Genomic DNA, 18,000 nt, shown 5'->3' with positions numbered 1-18,000 from the left:
ACAGTTGTCATTTATGGACTCTCTGTCGCCGATTGTGTAAATATCCAATGTTCGTAACCCATTATTGTGAACGAGCCCCTCAATGGCCGTGAGGAAAAACATTTACGTTCACCCAGGCCTGCCTTCACCATTTTTTCAACTTTCTAGGATCGATATAAGGTATTTATTACCTCTGCCAAGGAGGCTGTTTTTGTTGGCGTTGGTTTGATTATGCTGAAACTATTTGAAGGGTTAGGGTAAGGCCCAAGATACAATCCATTATATTTTGGTGGTCCGGATCATCATCCGGATCCAGGAATGTTTGGATTGTTTGTCTACACGATATCTCCAAAAGTTCTCAACGAATCTCAATGAAATGTTGTGAAAGGGTAGGCCATGGGCCAAGAAAGACTTCATTAAATATGGGGGCGGATCCGGATCCGGATGCTGCAATGGCGTTGACGGAGGTATGCACCCTTTGAGTGCTTTCTAGTTTTGCAGACGTGGAGAGAATCGTCTGGTGCACCTGGCAATTGTGTGTGTGTGTGTGTGTGTGTGTGTGTGTGTGTGTGTGTGTGTGTGTGTGTGTGTGTGTGTGTGTGAGTTTATTTTCTAAACCTACCATGTGTTTCACTATGAGTCACATAAGAATAATTAATCAAATTTTTCCGCAGGTGCCATTTACATAATTATAAACATATGGGCGAAAACATTCGAGATGAACTGACCGCTTGAGTGCTTCGGATGGTAGAGTAAGGTCCTGTAAACATACTAATGACCTTCGTTCCCTTCCTATAGCGTTTCACTTTTTTGTTTTTGTTTTATAGCGCGCTAATTTGACACCACAGGCACTGGAGTATCATTTGATGTTGGCGGCCATTGAGGGGCTGGAATATTTATCTCATACAATAATAGGCATCATTAAGTTTAATTATCTAGAAAATTCGTATAATTATCTGGATGTATTCAGAGTCTACGGCCATGACGAAAGAATATGAAATTTTACTCTATTATACTCCCATTGCCAGTTTGGTAGTATTAGCAGTTACGACAATGTGAGCCACAACTGAACCATTCCCCCTCAATCACTTCATTATATTTCTGAATGGTGACAATATTAAAAAGCAGAATTTTTACCAAACTTTCACAGCAAACTTGAGATGGGAAAATGCAAAAGTTTATGGATTATGTATTTAATTATGTTCGAAGGTGAGTTAAACATTGATGGGTAAAGCAAATTACATAGAGAATTTCAACACCCTGACCTTAGATAACAAAATTTTCAATCAATGTGAAATCTTTATGGATAATTAATTATGTGGTCAGCACATTACTGCTTGCATTTTAAAGTGTGATCACACTGGTACTGGTACCAGTAACAGGTAGCACAATAAGGGTAAGAAAGGAAACTGGTGAAATAATTTGTAAGGTTTAAAAGTCGTATTATTAACACGTAGCCTATGATTACCTCGTTCGTCACGATGCATTACTACCATTGTCGATGTTTATTAAGGGAAAAAATATGATCACAATGCTGTCTTTCCTTCTATACTCATCATCCCGCAGTCTGGTAGGGAGAATACATTTCTTTCTGTCTTCTGCAGTTACTTTGCCTATTACATTCTTTGTTATTTCTTCAATTCTCTTTGACGTATGATTCCTGTTTGAATATTGTTCTTTTTCACTTGATTCTTTACTTGTGCCCATATTATTCAGTATAAAGTGGCAATGATAAGGGGGGGAGGAGTCTAAGTACTTCATGACCAGCATCACGAGCCATTTGATCAGTTTCACATATTTTCTTGTTTGTACTTAAACTGACAAAATTAAGAAGTTCAGATTCTGTATGGCAAGGGTCATGAACAATGTGTTCTGTTAACCACGTGAGAGTTTCACATTTCTCAGAACCGATAGTTGGTCTATCTACAAGTCTATCTACAGCCAGACGCCACAAGCCATTAAGGAGAGGATTTGTCTTTGAGTTAGCTAGTTGTTTTTAGGGGAGGGGCACTAAACCTCCGTTAATCCTCTTGTTGACATGTAGGCTAGTTGGTGCTGCATTCAATAGTTTTAAATGATATGATGCATTATCCAACACTGAGAGAAAGAGTAATGTTTGGGATTAACTGTTTGGAACCAAGACATGAAACATGTGCGTGATTCATATTGTTACAATCAATTTTTATTGTTTTTTTTTATTTAATATGAAAAATAATAAAGTCCCAGGTACAGTACAAAGCCATCTTCTCCACCAGCAAGCACAATGATTTATCCAGCTTCTTTCCCTGTTCTCATTTTCGGACCTACAATTAAATCAGCCAATGTTCAGCACTTAGTTACGCACCCGTTCTGATTCACCCTTTCATCTTAATATATTTCTGGTCTGAGGCAGCTGGATTTTGTTTTCATCAAATAATCAAAGATATTAGTTTCTTGCAACGAATGTATCATTCATTTCCATTAAAATATATCTGCCACTTCCTTCTTTCCTATATCGAAATTCAACCTGTTTCACATCCTTGGAAAGAGAGGAATAAGCACCTGAGAAGCTCACATGTGGTTCCTTTATTTCTTTTAGTAGAGCATCCACTGTTGGAATTTCATCCCTGTCATAGAATTTCCCGGCGTATACATTCTGTGTCAAAATCATCCAATGCTGCCATCATTGGCGAAGTCCATATCTCCACATCAGTTTCACTTTCTCGTTCATCTTGATGGAGAAAACATTTACACACATTCTGTATCATTTTTCTTGGTTGGCTTGTCAGTCTTGGGTTACATTTTGTCTCGTTGATTGCCTGAGCCATGGAAGATGATTGATGGCAATCCAGGCCAAATAAAAAGGTCACATTTAGCCCACTTTCAACGTAAAATTTTCTGTTTACATTTAGTAACTGTCAAAATATTTTTTTCTTCCAACATCATCGATATATTGTTAATTGTCCTTTTTTCACATAACCTGGTCCGGATTGTCGTCCTTTTTGTCATTAGGCCTATTTCACGTAGCTCAGTGGCAGAAAAAGACAACGTTTAAACTCTGCATCCTTCCCATATCACTCCCTTTTTCACTAACACTATATGCCTATGTTAATTTGTTGTTACACCCGTGATGGACAAAGTGAGATGGCGATATCGCGAAGTAAAAATAGTACAATAATACTTCACAGATACGTCTAATAAGTTGTTGTGTGTGAGCCCAGAGAGGAAAACGGCCTTTTTATCGTCCTATTTCAGCGTATACTTTGGCAGTTATTAATTTACACTTTGTTAAACATGAAAACCTATTATATAAGCATATATACTTTCAAATAAGTTGCAAATGAAGGGCAGCAAAGCTTATGTAGATTGTTACCACAGCGCACAATTTTGACAGCTGCCCGATGTTGTCTCCAAAAGGGAGTTACCGCCAAATACAGAGGCACAGTGTCCCCCTGAGAATTCAACCTCTTCATAGATTCAGTGTATTTATTTCGACCTTTATTGGTTACAGAACGATTCGAGGTACACTGGATTTGTTGAAACTGTAGTTAATTACCTACTGTGCAGTAATTTTTGGTCAAACTGAAACAAACCGTGAAAATTTACTGACAGGGACTTTTATAATTAGCAGTTCATTTATGACACCCAGATTTATGTTACCAATGATTGAACCATTAATTCCTGACACCCAGATTCTGAGAAAGAAACATGTTGCTCAAGAGCACGAAGTTAGGTTTGTTGACATGGACAGTGGCTGCCGTCTTCAGAGGCCAAAGGGTCGATTCGGACCCGAACTTCGTCCCCACATACATCAACTGAGTTAGGTTAGGTTAAATTAAATTAGGCTTGGTTGAATTAGGTTAGGTTAGGTTGTGTTAAGCTGTGTAAGGTTAGGTTAGGACATAGTAGGTTAGGTTAGTAGAGGCGGGCATTCAGTGACGGAGTGACTTTGGAGCGAAATCAACCTAAAAGTCCGACAAAGTCCGACAAGGCGAGTGGCCGCTTGCCACGGTTTGAGTGTTAAACTGCTGGTGCTATAGATGACATCTTAGAAATAACACATTTCTTCAACTTGTCAATATGTCAATCATAATTACTTTGTAGCTTATTGAGAAAAATATACAATTGTAAATTTTATGCATGGGAGCTCTCCTGCAGTTTAGCCTTTATATATATATATATATATATATATATATATATATATATATATATATATATATATATATATATATATATATATATATATATATGTTTGCTGCAAAACAAGTTCTGCCTACAGTAGGCTTCATCCGAAACCAATTTCCAACCTTGACTTCGACAGTTGATAATTTCCGTACCGTTTGCATATTATATTCCTGAGATTCACAATTAGTATAGAGATGATCGAATCTGATTATTATTTGTGAACACATTTCCTACATCTTTACAAACAATTATTTATGTCGGTCAATCACCTGCTCCGCCGGAGAGAAGGAGCATGGATACTGGGCCAGGATAGCGCAACTTCGCAAGTCGGTATATGAGAGAGAGAGAGAGAGAGAGAGAGAGAGAGAGACTTATTAATAATGTTACATATTATAATTATGCTCATTACATACTACACTGTAATATTACTGTACTAAAACAAAAGTACTCCAACATACTTTGAGTGTTGCAGTATATAATACTTAAACAGAATAACATTATATGAATATATTTCAGGAAAGTTGTACTGTACAAAACTTACTACCAGCGGTAATACTTTCCTGTCCAATGTTAGAATAAGGACTCCTAACACGCCATGGAATATAACAAAATTGCAGCGATTATTCATGTAACAAATGTTCATTATGCTATAAAGGACTAAATTATCTTATCTATTTTCATTGTGATGTTTAGTGTATATCCAACAGAACTATTGTGTTCCTTATATACAGTACTACCTATAGTATATATATAGCTGACGGTATAGCCCATGCTATATGTAAATATAGCCAATGCCAATATAATTATCATATCAATGTGTATCACACAGTATTATGATGCTTATTGTTTCCTACTTACGTATGTGTTGATGGTATAGCCTTATGACATAAATATTTGTCTAACGTTATCATGTCAAAATCGTTGCATATCATATATCACAGTCACAATTTTGTTCTTACATATGTGACTGATGATAAAGTCGACGCCATATGTAATTCATATTCACTGTATATCACATAACATATGCTTTTTACTTTTTGCTATACATATGCGTTAGGTGGTATAGCCAGTGTCTTCGTAATGTCATTTTAGGCAGTGTCAATACTATTTCCATTAATCCATCCATCATCCAATTCTACGTTGCCCCATGAAGAGTGTAGGAGCCCGGGGCTAGGCAAGTTGGTCCTGACATTTAAGATGAGAGTGACCAGCTTCACTCATCCCTGAGTGTTATTACGTGAGCAATAAACACCCAACCACCCCTTGGATATAAATCTTCACTGGCTCAACGCGATTGGAGTGCCTTAATTACCCACTAAACCATCAGGCGCCAAAATTTGGTTATATGGTTACCACCCAATATAGTAAATGGTTTCATGGTGTACAGGAAACCATTTGGCTTGTCACTCAGTGTAGAGTCATCCACAGGCAGAAGGAAGAGGAAAGAATGAAGGCAAGACAGAGAAGGGAGTGTAAAGTCACCAGTAGGCAGAAGGGCGAGGAAAGAATGAAGGAAAGAGACAGAAGAGGATGGAAAAACACGAAGGATGGAGGAGAGGAAAGGGCAGACACCCGAGAGTAGCACTACATCGAGTGAGTGGATGGCTAGCACCCCCAACTACCACAATACATCATATTCACTGTATATCGAATAGTATTGCTGTTCACCAGAAAAAAAAATCGATAGATATGTATTACTCGACCTCGGACTTCGTATATTTGTCAGTCAAGAGATGGCGCCTCAATCCATGCTTGGAAAGGGCGGAGTTAGCAAGTGGGAGGGGCATGAATGTAGTAGGGAAGAAAGGGGGGAGTCAGTGGGTGGAGGGTCAGGGCTCGTGTTCATTGGGTCAAACTTATGTATCAGTCATGCTGTGAAGTTGAAAACTACTAAGGCGAGTTTTGGTGCACAAAAACCTCACAGTTGGACATTGCGAACACTAATTACATAAAAACAAGTAAGCTCAAGAAAACAGTATGGAATTTTAATTTCATGTGGTAAGAGCTTTCATGTGACGTGAGAAAACGTGTGACAGAAGTCAGAACGATGTTACTAATGTTTTTTTATTATTATTTTTGTCTGTAACAGTTTTTTGTAGTTACGAGTATACAGTATATTTCTCTACTGACTTTTAAATGTCCTTTTTATCCATTTCAACCTTTGTGCTGTTTAGTAATACTGATCATGCAATAATTACCAAACTGATGGAAAGTCCGTTGATGAGAAGAGGGTTTTTAGCCATTTGCCTGGTATGGGTATCACTATGAATGATACTTCGGTTGGTTTTATCCAGAAGAATGTCTTGGAATGTTGAGACACCTTCTTGCAGTCAGCTTTATTTGCATTATTATGCTCTCAATATTATAACTGCAAACAACTGCAATCAGTGCTACCATTTCACATGTCTTTTATCGTATTTTAGCCTCAGTTTCATTCATTCATTCATTCATTGCCAGACGCCATGTATCCCAGACGGGGTGGCCAAGGGCTTAGAGTTAATTGTTTTACAGGGAGGGGCACTAATCCTCCACCAACCCCACTTGACACGTAGGGATGCCAACAGCATCTGGTGTTCCCAGGCGGTCACCCATCCAAGTACTAACCAGACCCAACGTTGCTTAACTTCGCTGATCGGACGGGAAGCCTCAGTTTCAAGTTTGTTTAATTGAACCATTCGCACTCGTATCAACTCGCTGACAACAGAAGTCTTAACTGCTCTATTCAAGTTGGCACCAAAGGATTTCTTTCGCGTATGATTGGCGTCTCTTCGTCTAAGGACTGATAGCACAATGCCTCGTCTCCCGCTACACCACCTAGGGGTCATCTCTCACCCCATGGACCAATAACCACCCACTAACCCATTACCCTGCATAAAACTATTTTCCCCCAAGGACCCATAATCCTCATAGACCTTTTTTCCCCTTGTAAGTATTTTTGCCTCATGGACGTATTTCCTTGGACCTATTTTACCTACAAACCGGTTTTGGCCAATCGACCTGATTTTGCCCAATCGACCTCATTTTGCCCAATCGACCTGATTTCTCATGTACAGTCGGCAAGATTTCCGACTGGACCACCTGGTTGCGGGATTTGGCTAATGTGGCAACAGCGCGCCCGTGTGTGTGTGTGTGTGTGTGTGTGTGTGTGTGTGTGTGTATGTGTATGTGCCCGACATTATTTTCTAATCGCTAAGCTTCATCCTTCGAATTATATTATGTGGCCATTGTATTATGCTATGATATAGGCTAATAAATATTATGTGATTGGGATAATGGGCTGTGTACTATACTATTTGTAGTCTGAATTATATAAAATAATTCCCTTGCCTTGCAGTGTGAACCACGATACAGGTTGAGTTGTGGTTCAGAAACAGAGGGCAAGTTCACCCAGAAATGGCGCGATGTAGGGGGAAGGGGGGAGTATGGGAGTAAGCAGCCAACAGTTATATATTCTTAGTCATTACAGTATAGTTATCAACGTGTCAATGTTATCCTGTGCCTTGATTGATGATAAACCTATTTACTTTTATTATCTTTATATAGACCCGATTACATACTAGGATACCCCCTCCCTAGTTAGCGGAAAACATGCCCTGCTCCACCGCCTCGACTCTCTCTCTCTCTCTCTCTCAACCTCCTCAGCTGGCTATCAGTAGACACACACACACACACTTTATCAGTTTGTGCTAATGCGTAATGACGTTGCATTTAGTATGTTTACCTAAAATTTAATACTGTGTCAAAATACAAGTGGAATACATAACCACCTCACATGGCGGATTACGTTAACCAGTAATCAATACTTATTGTTTCAGTAATAGTCATGGGGTAACCAAACCCACACTGATATTTTCGTTAATGCTAAAGGTAATCGTGTGTTCTGTGGCGGATACCAGTTAGTGAGGAGGTGGCCGCTGACACCTCCAATCCTCAGAGCTATGGTGGTGGGTTGTAGTGTCACTGCAGAGGTTCCTGTTCCTCCAGTTATGTCAATAATTAAACGTAACATACTGATGAACAGCCATTTCTTATGAAAAATACAAACAACCTATATGGAACTATGAAGCATATTGTGGGAGCTTTCCAGCTCTCACGCACCAGTCACAGTCTTGGTCCTTTGTTTCAGTATTGCCAGCCTGACAGTGTGCAGTGTTAATGAACATGCTATTAATATTAGTTCTACATGCTCATTTACATTTAGAACAACAGAATTCAAAGCAGGATTTCATTCAGTACACAGAATGCCAAATACAGCATGTGTGTGTGCGTGTGCGGGTGGGTGTGGGACAATACGTATGGTGGGGGTGGGAGGAGTGTAGTGAGTATGAAATGTGTGTCATAATGGTAATATGGGTGTGTGCATACTTGGCTAAGGACGTCCAAGACTGATATGTAATCTTTGCCTTTAACACTTGATGACACACACTTCAGTATTTATTTAGGTTCTGTTTATAAATTTGTAGCATGTTACATTATTATATTATTATGATTATGTTTTGGTGGTGAAACCTGAAACAGCATATGAAGACAAACACTGAAATGTATATACAAAAAAATGCATTATGTGTGGCAAAATACATGAATAACAATATTTCAGGAAGAAATATTACCGTATTATAACATCTGTTTAAATATGTTGTAGGTGCAGCGATTCTTAAGCTTAGATTATCGGATTTCCTTTGATCAGTATGTTACGTTATACTCTAGCTTTGAGTTATGTTATGTATTGTATTATAAGTGATGTCATGGTGGACGTTCAATTAAAACAACATCGAGCAGACAGCAAGTGCAGTTGTTAGTAGTTTACCCGTATTTGTTATTGATCACACACTGACCAACTTATTCCTGAGTAATTTTTAAAAATCTTTATCACGACTGGAAAGCAGCACCTTAGGCATGTGAACAGGTGGCAAGATGTCTAGCGAGTTGGCAAAATGTCTAGAGAGTTGTGATTGTGTCAGTCAAGAAAGCTTCATATTTTAATGGAAAAAAAAAACTGCAATTGTAACATGAAAGTTGCGTTAAGAAATGCACATAAACGTCACTAATTCCTGTATAAGTCCCCGTAATAAAAATCATGTCAGTGAGCAAAATGTATAAGATAGTGTCGTATCAGTTATATTGTCAGGTAAGTTATAGTAAGTTATTAAAGTTACTGTTAGATTGTTATACTGCATGGAATAATATCCATTATAATCAGAGGATAATAAAAAAAAAAAATAAGATTTGTATGGAACTCATTCATTAGTAGGAAGTAACTCACCCTCCTTCTCGATCACCTCTCTGTCTGTTTGCATAGAGGCGACGTGGTCCGTATGAGCTGTTTCTGGCTTCTGAACTGTTCCCACTAGGCGTGAATGTGGGCCAGTTCACTCTCAGGCTCCCAACAGTTAACCATAATCCCCCATACATTTTCGATGGGGTTCATGTCTGCTTCCTTACTGAGCCAGTCGAGCAGCTGCAAGTCCTCTCGACCTGCAAACCATTCCGAGACTCTTCTCGCAGTGTGGATGGGGCAGCGGTCCTGAACAAAAATTATAGGGCCGGGAGGAAACGGATAATTCCGCTCCTGAACTGAGGGGAGGAAAAAATCCTGCAAAATTTCAATGTATTTTTTAGCAGTGAAACTCCCTTCTATCCTGGTGACGTCACCCATACCATGGATGCACACTCACCCCCAGACATTGCAGGTGACGTGTCCACTTCTGGCCTTCTCGAAGATGTTCCTACGGTCGTAACTGCACGTGAAAAGAATATTCATACATCGCTCATATAGTTTCATTTCTAATATCTTTGACGCTTTGGGAAAAACCACCGTTTTTCATGTTAAGGTTCATTATCCACTATTTGTTTGGTTTATTTTATGAGGATTGTAAGGCTTAATGAACAGTGGTGCAGTTGTTGGTAAGCGTTCATCTAGACGTATTATTGCTATGAATATCAGTTGATCCCTAAATGTTTTTTTAATAATATTAAAACTGTTTATTGATACAGTATAAAAATATGGTCGTTAAAAATATCGTCAGTAAATTTATACATATGCATTAGAATACTGTCGCCTGCAGAAATCTTTTCTCTGTCATTAAATTTTATGAATACAAAATTCCTGGTAACAGTCATATGAAGAAGACTATCAACGCTTCTCTAAACTCTGGCCTTTATCTACCTACTGCTCTTCCACACGCTGCAGTTTTTCCTCAACCTGTCTGTTTACCATAATTCTTACAATTCACCACCAAATATATATATATATATATATATATATATATATATATATATATATATATATATATATATATATATATGTGTGTATATATATATTGTGTGTGTGTGTGTGTGTGTGTAAGTTCTCACTTTTACCTGATAACCATACACCCACGTATCACATTAATCAAGAAACTTCATACTGGCTGGGTTATATTCAATAAAAACACGTGGGCTATCGTGTCATGTACTCATATCTGTTCCAAGTGGCCCAACATTAAAAAAGGTAAAAGAAAGATTCTGGGTGTGGTCATTCGGGAGGGTCATACAGTAATCATAAATTATTATCAGTGATCATTTTCAAACTACTATGCGACATAGAGTATTGGTTTTACACTTGACCACTCTCATTTTATAACGAATTACATTGGCCAGTAAAGTACAGCTGGATTTATAACCACATCAAAAAATACGTGAACTTCGTATCCTATTAAACACTGAACTTGCTGCCTTTTCGAAGTAGTTTACGTGAAAGTCCACTGTGTGAGCCATCATGACATAGTTAATACAATATATAATGGATATATTGCATAAATCTATGCTCTAGTATAACTTTATAAACTGATCGCTTGGAATCCGGTAAGCTATCATTAAAAACAGATGCTCCTACAGTGTAATCTTATAATGAACATTAAAATAACATTATTTTCTCCTGCAAGAAATAGTTATTCATAAAATATGGATTCCATATCACAGTTTTACAATACTTCAGTGTTTGTCTTTATATGGTGTTTCAGGTTTCGCCCCCAAAACAAAATCATCATAATATAATAATGTAACATGCTACAGACTTACAAATAGAACCTAAGTAAATACTAAAGTGTGTGTCATCAAGTGTTAAAGGCAAAGATTACATATCGGTTGTGGACGTCCTTAGCCACGTATGCACACACCCATATTACCATTATGACAAATTTCATACTATACTCCCTCCACCCCCACCATACGTATTGTCCCACACCCACCCGCACACGCACACACACATGCTGTATTTGGCATTCTGTGTACTGAATGAAATCCTGCTTTGAATTCTGTTGTTCTAAATGTAAATGAGCATGTAGAACTAATATTAATAGCATGTTCATTAACACTGCACACTGTCAGGCTGGCAATACTGAAACAAAGGACCAAGACTGTGACTGGTGCGTGAGAGCTGGAAAGCTCCCACAATATGCTTCATAGTTCCATATAGGTTGCTTGTATTTTTCATAAGAAATGGCTGTTCATCAGTATGTTAAGTTTAATTATTGACATAACTGGAGGAACAGGAACCTCTGCAGTGACACTACAACCCACCACCATAGCTCTGAGGATTCGAGGTGTCAGCGGCCACCTCCTCACTAACTGGTATCCGCCACAGAACACACGATTACCTTTAGCATTAACGAAAATATCAGTGTGGGTTTGGTTACCCCATGACTATTACTGAAACAATAAGTATTGATTACTGGTTAACGTAATCCGCCATGTGAGGTGGTTATGTATTCCACTTGTATTTTGACACAGTATTAAATTTTAGGTAAACATACTAAATGCAACGTCATTACGCATTAGCACAAACTGATAAAGAGTGTGTGTGTGTGTGTGTGTGTGTGTGTGTGTGTGTGTGTGTGTGTGTGTGTGTGTGTGTGTGTCTACTGATAGCCAGCTGAGGAGGTTGAGAGAGAGAGAGAGAGAGAGAGAGAGAGAGAGAGAGAGAGAGAGAGAGAGAGTCGAGGCGGTGGAGCAGGGCATGTTTTCCGCTAACTAGGGAGGGGGTATCCTAGTGTGTAATCGGGTCTATATAAAGATAATAAAAGTAAATAGGTTTATCATCAATCAGGGCACAGGATAACATTGACACGTTGATAACTATACTGTAATGACTAAGAATATATAACTTGGCTGCTTACTCCCATACTCCTCCCTTCCCCCTACATCGCGCCATTTCTGGGTGAACTTGCCCTCTGTTTCTGAACCACAACTCAACCTGTATCGTGGTTCACGCTGCAAGGCAAGGGAATTTTATATAATTCAGACTACAAATAGTATAGTACACAGCCCATTATCCCAATCACATAATATTTATTAGCCTATATCATAGCATAATACAATGGCCACATAATATAATTCGGAGGATGAAGCTTAGCGATCCGAAAAAATGTCGGGCACACACACACACACACACACACACACACACACACACACACACACACACACACACACACACACACACACACACACACACACACACGGGCGCGCGCCATTGCCACGTTAGCCAAATCCCGCAACCAGGTGGTCCAGTCGGAAATCTTGCCGACTGTACCTGTTCCACTCGTGGACCGTTTCTACTCCAGTGACCCATTTTCCCCATGCACCTAGTTTGCTCATGTACTTATTTCCGCCAGTACTGTTTTCTTTCATGGATCTATTTGCCTCTTGCCCGGGACCTATTTCCCATCGTGGACCTATTTTTCCTACATGAAACCATACTCCATCGATTGATCAGTGTTCCCCATGGAGTCATTTTACCCACGAACCTATTTTCCCTCCATGATTTTTTTCCCTGGACCTGTTTTCTTAATGGACATAATTTCTCCCCATGGCATCACACCAAACCCTCAGTGTTATTTTTTTTATATTTTTTTTTCTTTCACGAACCAATTTTCTCCGGGAAATTCTTTAACCCATTGGCCCAGTGTTTGTAGTATGGCCCATTTTCGCCTAACACATATACCTACGAAACTATTTTCCCACATGGACTACTTCCAGTTATGAACCTAATTATTCCATACACCTGTTACACAGTAAAACTATTATATCCCATCCATCCTCCAAACCACCCAAATACCTACTCCTTCAGTCATGTATAATATAAGCCCACCACCTTCCTTATTCCCTGGAAGGCCACCCAAAAGCCCCACCCACCAACCCACAAAGCCCATCCCCATGCCCAACCCACCGTACCACTCAACCTCGACCATCCACCCACCCTCTCAGCCCTATCCACAAATACACCTACTCCCCCTACCCCAATCACCACACATAGTCCGGCCACCACAACCATTTAGCCCACTCAACCCGCTTTGGCCACCATACCCACCCACCCACTTCACCATCCTCACCCGTTCACTCCCCCCACACCACCCATCTCACCCAGCCAATCACCTTACTCCCTAACCTGTCCACCCTCCCCACCCATCAGCCAACCAGCGTACTCACCCGGCAGCTAAGCTTGTACCATCACAAGGTAACTTGCACTTGCAACTTCACACAAACACACAAACACACGTGTGTATATATATATATATAATCGGGAGCCTCCATCTCTATGTTCATTTGAGGAGAGGAAGGCTTACGGCCCATTACCTTAACTTACGACTGATTTTTAAACAGAATCGACCTACCTTACTCGTAACTGACTTTCATCCTTTCCATCAGCTTAGGTTCAATTTGACAAAACTGACGCAAAGCATCCAAGGTAGCGTTTACATTTCTAAAGTAATTTTTACACTCGTATACGTTTCACATATGAGATATAGAGCTTAGACATAGGCCTATAATTCCTGCAAATACTTACACGAAAAGGGCACTAATGTAAAAACAATGATAATAAAGAGAACATGTTATTGACAGTCAAGTAAATGCTCCTCGAAGAAATTGTGCCTGTGCAAACACAATTAAGCTTGCTCAAGGCTTGTAAGGGGAACCTCCAACCTTACACTGGACATGACACTCCCCGAAATCTACCAGCTATTCCCAGTCTCCCGACCCCCACCCACTCCTTGAATTCTGCCGAATCTCCGTGTTCTTTGGACCATGGAGATGCAACTCTCTACTTCACCAAGAGGCTATAGGGGCTACTGCTCCATGATACCAGCAAAGAAGACAGCAACTTTTCTTGTAGCTCAAAACATACTAGCTTTCACCCCCACCAGCGCGAAAGCATACCATATCTGCACAACTAACTTCAGTCCTACAGTTTATGCACTTCACCACACAGGTCTTGATGGTTGTACCTGGATTGTTGTGTAGGCACCACCAACAATACTACTGGAATGGCCTTTGTCTTTGGCAGCACAGCTCGAACAAAAAGGCTTTCAGATAAGATGGTCATTTTCCAAACTGATTAGCCAATGCTTTAAGGGACTTCCAGCCTATTCGAACCTTGCCATTTTCTCACCATCCAGCACACACATGGTTATTGTCTGCCATACAGTGACTCAATCACTCTCATTCCGTCAACAATAACCACCTCACAACCCACGTTCTTTCCCTCGACCAGCAATTGTAGGGTCAAGGGTAACATGACATGATAATTCGGGTAAGCAGCCACGTTCATATTCAAGGAAACGAAAAAGTCGACTAAGATTCAGAATTTGCCACCAAGATTCCCCCAGCCTGACACAGGTCAAGTAAAGATACAGGCGTATCCTTCCTGGCAAATGCACGAGTCATGAGCGGTGAAGTCCCTAGACTGCTGCAGGTATCCAGTATCAGCCCATCAACGTACACAAGGCCGCTCTAGCCCAGGTCCACGCTATCTTTACCTTTTTTATAGATGCATCTGCTAAATACTGGACGTCAGCAAAGAATAAATATCTCTACTGCGAGGATGTGTTTCATTGTGCCACTGCTGCAACACAAACTTGAGAGCTGTGCCTCCACCACATTCAGGCAGACTGCCACATCAATAGCACCAGCTACTGCAGCACTGTCTCTTTGAGTGCCATACTATCAGCACACAGAAGCAGGATGCCACACCACTACTACCTACCAGTGCTCCTGAGTAACTGATTGTTGCCGCCAAGTTGGAACGTGGATAACGAACTTTGAAAAAGCGGTCTTCACTTGTCACGATATACACTGCATTCCTAGCAAATTGATGTGGTAGGAAGGATGGGATAAGGCTCCCATCTCAAGCCTCTCTTTAACTCCGCTTACTATGACCTAATGAAGTCATGATTATCCACAACACTGCATCCTTACTGATGAATCATTCATATGTAGGGGCCTGCTACAATGTTGCACAAAAATCTGAGAAAATTATATATATATATATATATATATATATATATATATATATATATATATATATATATATATATATATATAACAGAATAGAGGAAGGAAAAACAAATGAATAAAAAAAAAAACAAATCCATACACCAGATTACTGGTGTCCGCTGTTCATAAAATATCTGTAACAATTAGACTTGAACAGCAGTAGGTTGAAGTCTGGAGGGAAAAAACTCTGGGGAAGCGAGTTCCAGAGAGATGCAGTTCGGGGAATGAAAGAGTTCTGATTGGCAGAAGTTCTGCAGTATGGCTGAGTGACATTCCTGTCATGAGCGCTGCCAGCTGCCCGTGTAGCACGAGGGAAGTCATGGAGAGGTGGCACCATGGACGCAACTTCGTCTGAGCATTTGCTGTAGAAATATCTGTAAAATAACGCAAGGGAGGCAACATTCCTTCTTACTTGTAGGGGAGGTAGTTTATTAGTAATAGCAGGGTTATTAATAATTCTAACAGCTTTGTTCTGAATTTTGTCTACTTGTTTTAATGCAACCTCTCCACATCTGCTCCACAACTGTAAGCAATATTCAAGCCGAGAGTGCACATGACTCTTATAAATTATAACTAACTGCTCGTCAGTGAAGAAGTTACGGACTCTGTATAATAATCCAAGTTTCTTTGAGGCGGTTTTAGCAAGTGATCTGACATGAGAGGTCCAGCTGAGGGCATTGTTAAGCGAGACGCCGAGAATTTCAATACTTTTGGAAATGGGAATATTTGTAGCACTGAAGGTAATATAGGCAATACCTGCCTATTAGTAAATTTTATATATTTTGTTTTACTAGCATTTAATGAGACAAGGTTGTTTTGTCCCCATTCACTAATCGTGGATAAGTCTTGATTTAAAGAGATAGCTGTACTGAGGTGAGAGTTAGAGAGATATCGGACTTTGCAAATGGATGTCTGAGTGTGAGTGAACTATGAAGTGTTGAGTCATCTGCATATGAATGGATGGGATTGTGGGTGACAGGTAAGAGATCATTAATATGAATGAGGAACAGGGTTGGTGCCAGAACTGATCCCTGTGGCACACCAGCGTTAACTGAGTGGAAAGTGGAATATACATCATCTACTTTTACTCTTATTTTTCTATTGTTGAGATATGAGGAAATCAAAGGAACAAAAGAGTTTAGTCCATAGCAAGGGAGTTTGGACAACAGGGAACGGTGCCACACTCTGTCGAAATCTTTAGAAATATCCAGGGCTACTGCATGAGTTTCACCATGTAGGTCAACTGATTGATGGATGGTATGAGTTAGGAGATTGAGTATGTCAATGGTGGATCTTTCGTTGTGAAAACTATATTGTCTATCACTAATTAAGTTGTTGGATTCAAGATGTTTAACTATGTGCTTATTAATTACAGTTTCAAAAACCTTACCAAGAGAAGATGTGACAGCTATTGGTCTGTAATCAGAGGTATCAGAGGAACTTCCTTTCTTTGGAATTGGGTGGATATTGGCTTCTTTCCATGAATTAGGGAATGAAGAAGTACGTATGCATAGTCTGAATAATTTTGCAAGAACAGAGGTAAGATCTGGGGAACACTTTTTCAAAACACTTGGCGGGATTCCGTCTGGGCCTGGAGCTTTGTTGGTAGGTAAATTGTCTTTGATGGATTTCACGTACCTTGTCTGTATCTTAAGTGGAACAATGTCGGGAGAGTCAAGTTCTAGTGCTGGGACATTCTGGCTGGCTTCCTCTAAGGTAGAATTTCTGGCAAATGTACTGGCAAAGATATCTGCTTTCCCACACAGGTCATTTGTAATGTTGCCATCTGGAGATTTTAGCGGGGGAATGGATGATGACTTGTTAAAGTTATTATTGAAAGAATTGAGAGTTGACCAGAATATTTTATTGTCATTAGGGTTGTTAAGTAGTTTTGATGCCTGGTTTTGGAGAAAGTTTGATTTAGCAAGATTTATTACAGCTTTTGCATGGTTTCTAGCAATTTTAAATTGGGAGAGTGATTCAGATGTTTTTGATTTCAAGTAATAGTTATATGCTGAAGACTTTTGGACTGTTGCTCTGGCACAGTTGCTATCAAACCATTTTGGAGAGTTCGATCTTTTAGTGAATTGTTGACTTGGTATGAATAAATCCATACCAGCTAGTATTAAATCGCAAATGTGGGACAGGGTAGAATTGACATCACTAGAGAAGAAAGACTGCCATGGAATGTCAGCAAGCTAATTTCTAAATTCATCCCAGTTTGCCCTATCAAAGTGCCATCGGGTCACCCTGACAGGTTCAGAATGGGGAGGTTTGGGAGGGCTAAGTAATGAGGCTTTGATGAGATTGTGGTCAGAGGATCCAAGTGGTGACAGTACCTCTATCCTGTACTGATCTGGATTATTGGTCAGGAACAGATCCAAAAGATGGGCATTATGATCAGGATTATCTGGTATTCTGGTTGGTTGCTTTACCAGTTGCGTGAGATTAGACAATTCTGCAAACAGTTCACACTCTAGACCAGCATCGTCAGTCCTGGCAGAATGCAATAACCATTCAACATTATGTATGTTAAAATCACCCAAG

This window comes from Coenobita brevimanus, chromosome 2, assembly GCF_032717465.1.
Source record: "Coenobita brevimanus isolate Jiangsu-jjx chromosome 2, ASM3271746v2, whole genome shotgun sequence".
In the NCBI taxonomy this organism is placed as follows: domain Eukaryota; kingdom Metazoa; phylum Arthropoda; class Malacostraca; order Decapoda; family Coenobitidae; genus Coenobita; species Coenobita brevimanus.
Note: the sequence above shows the minus strand (reverse complement) of the source record.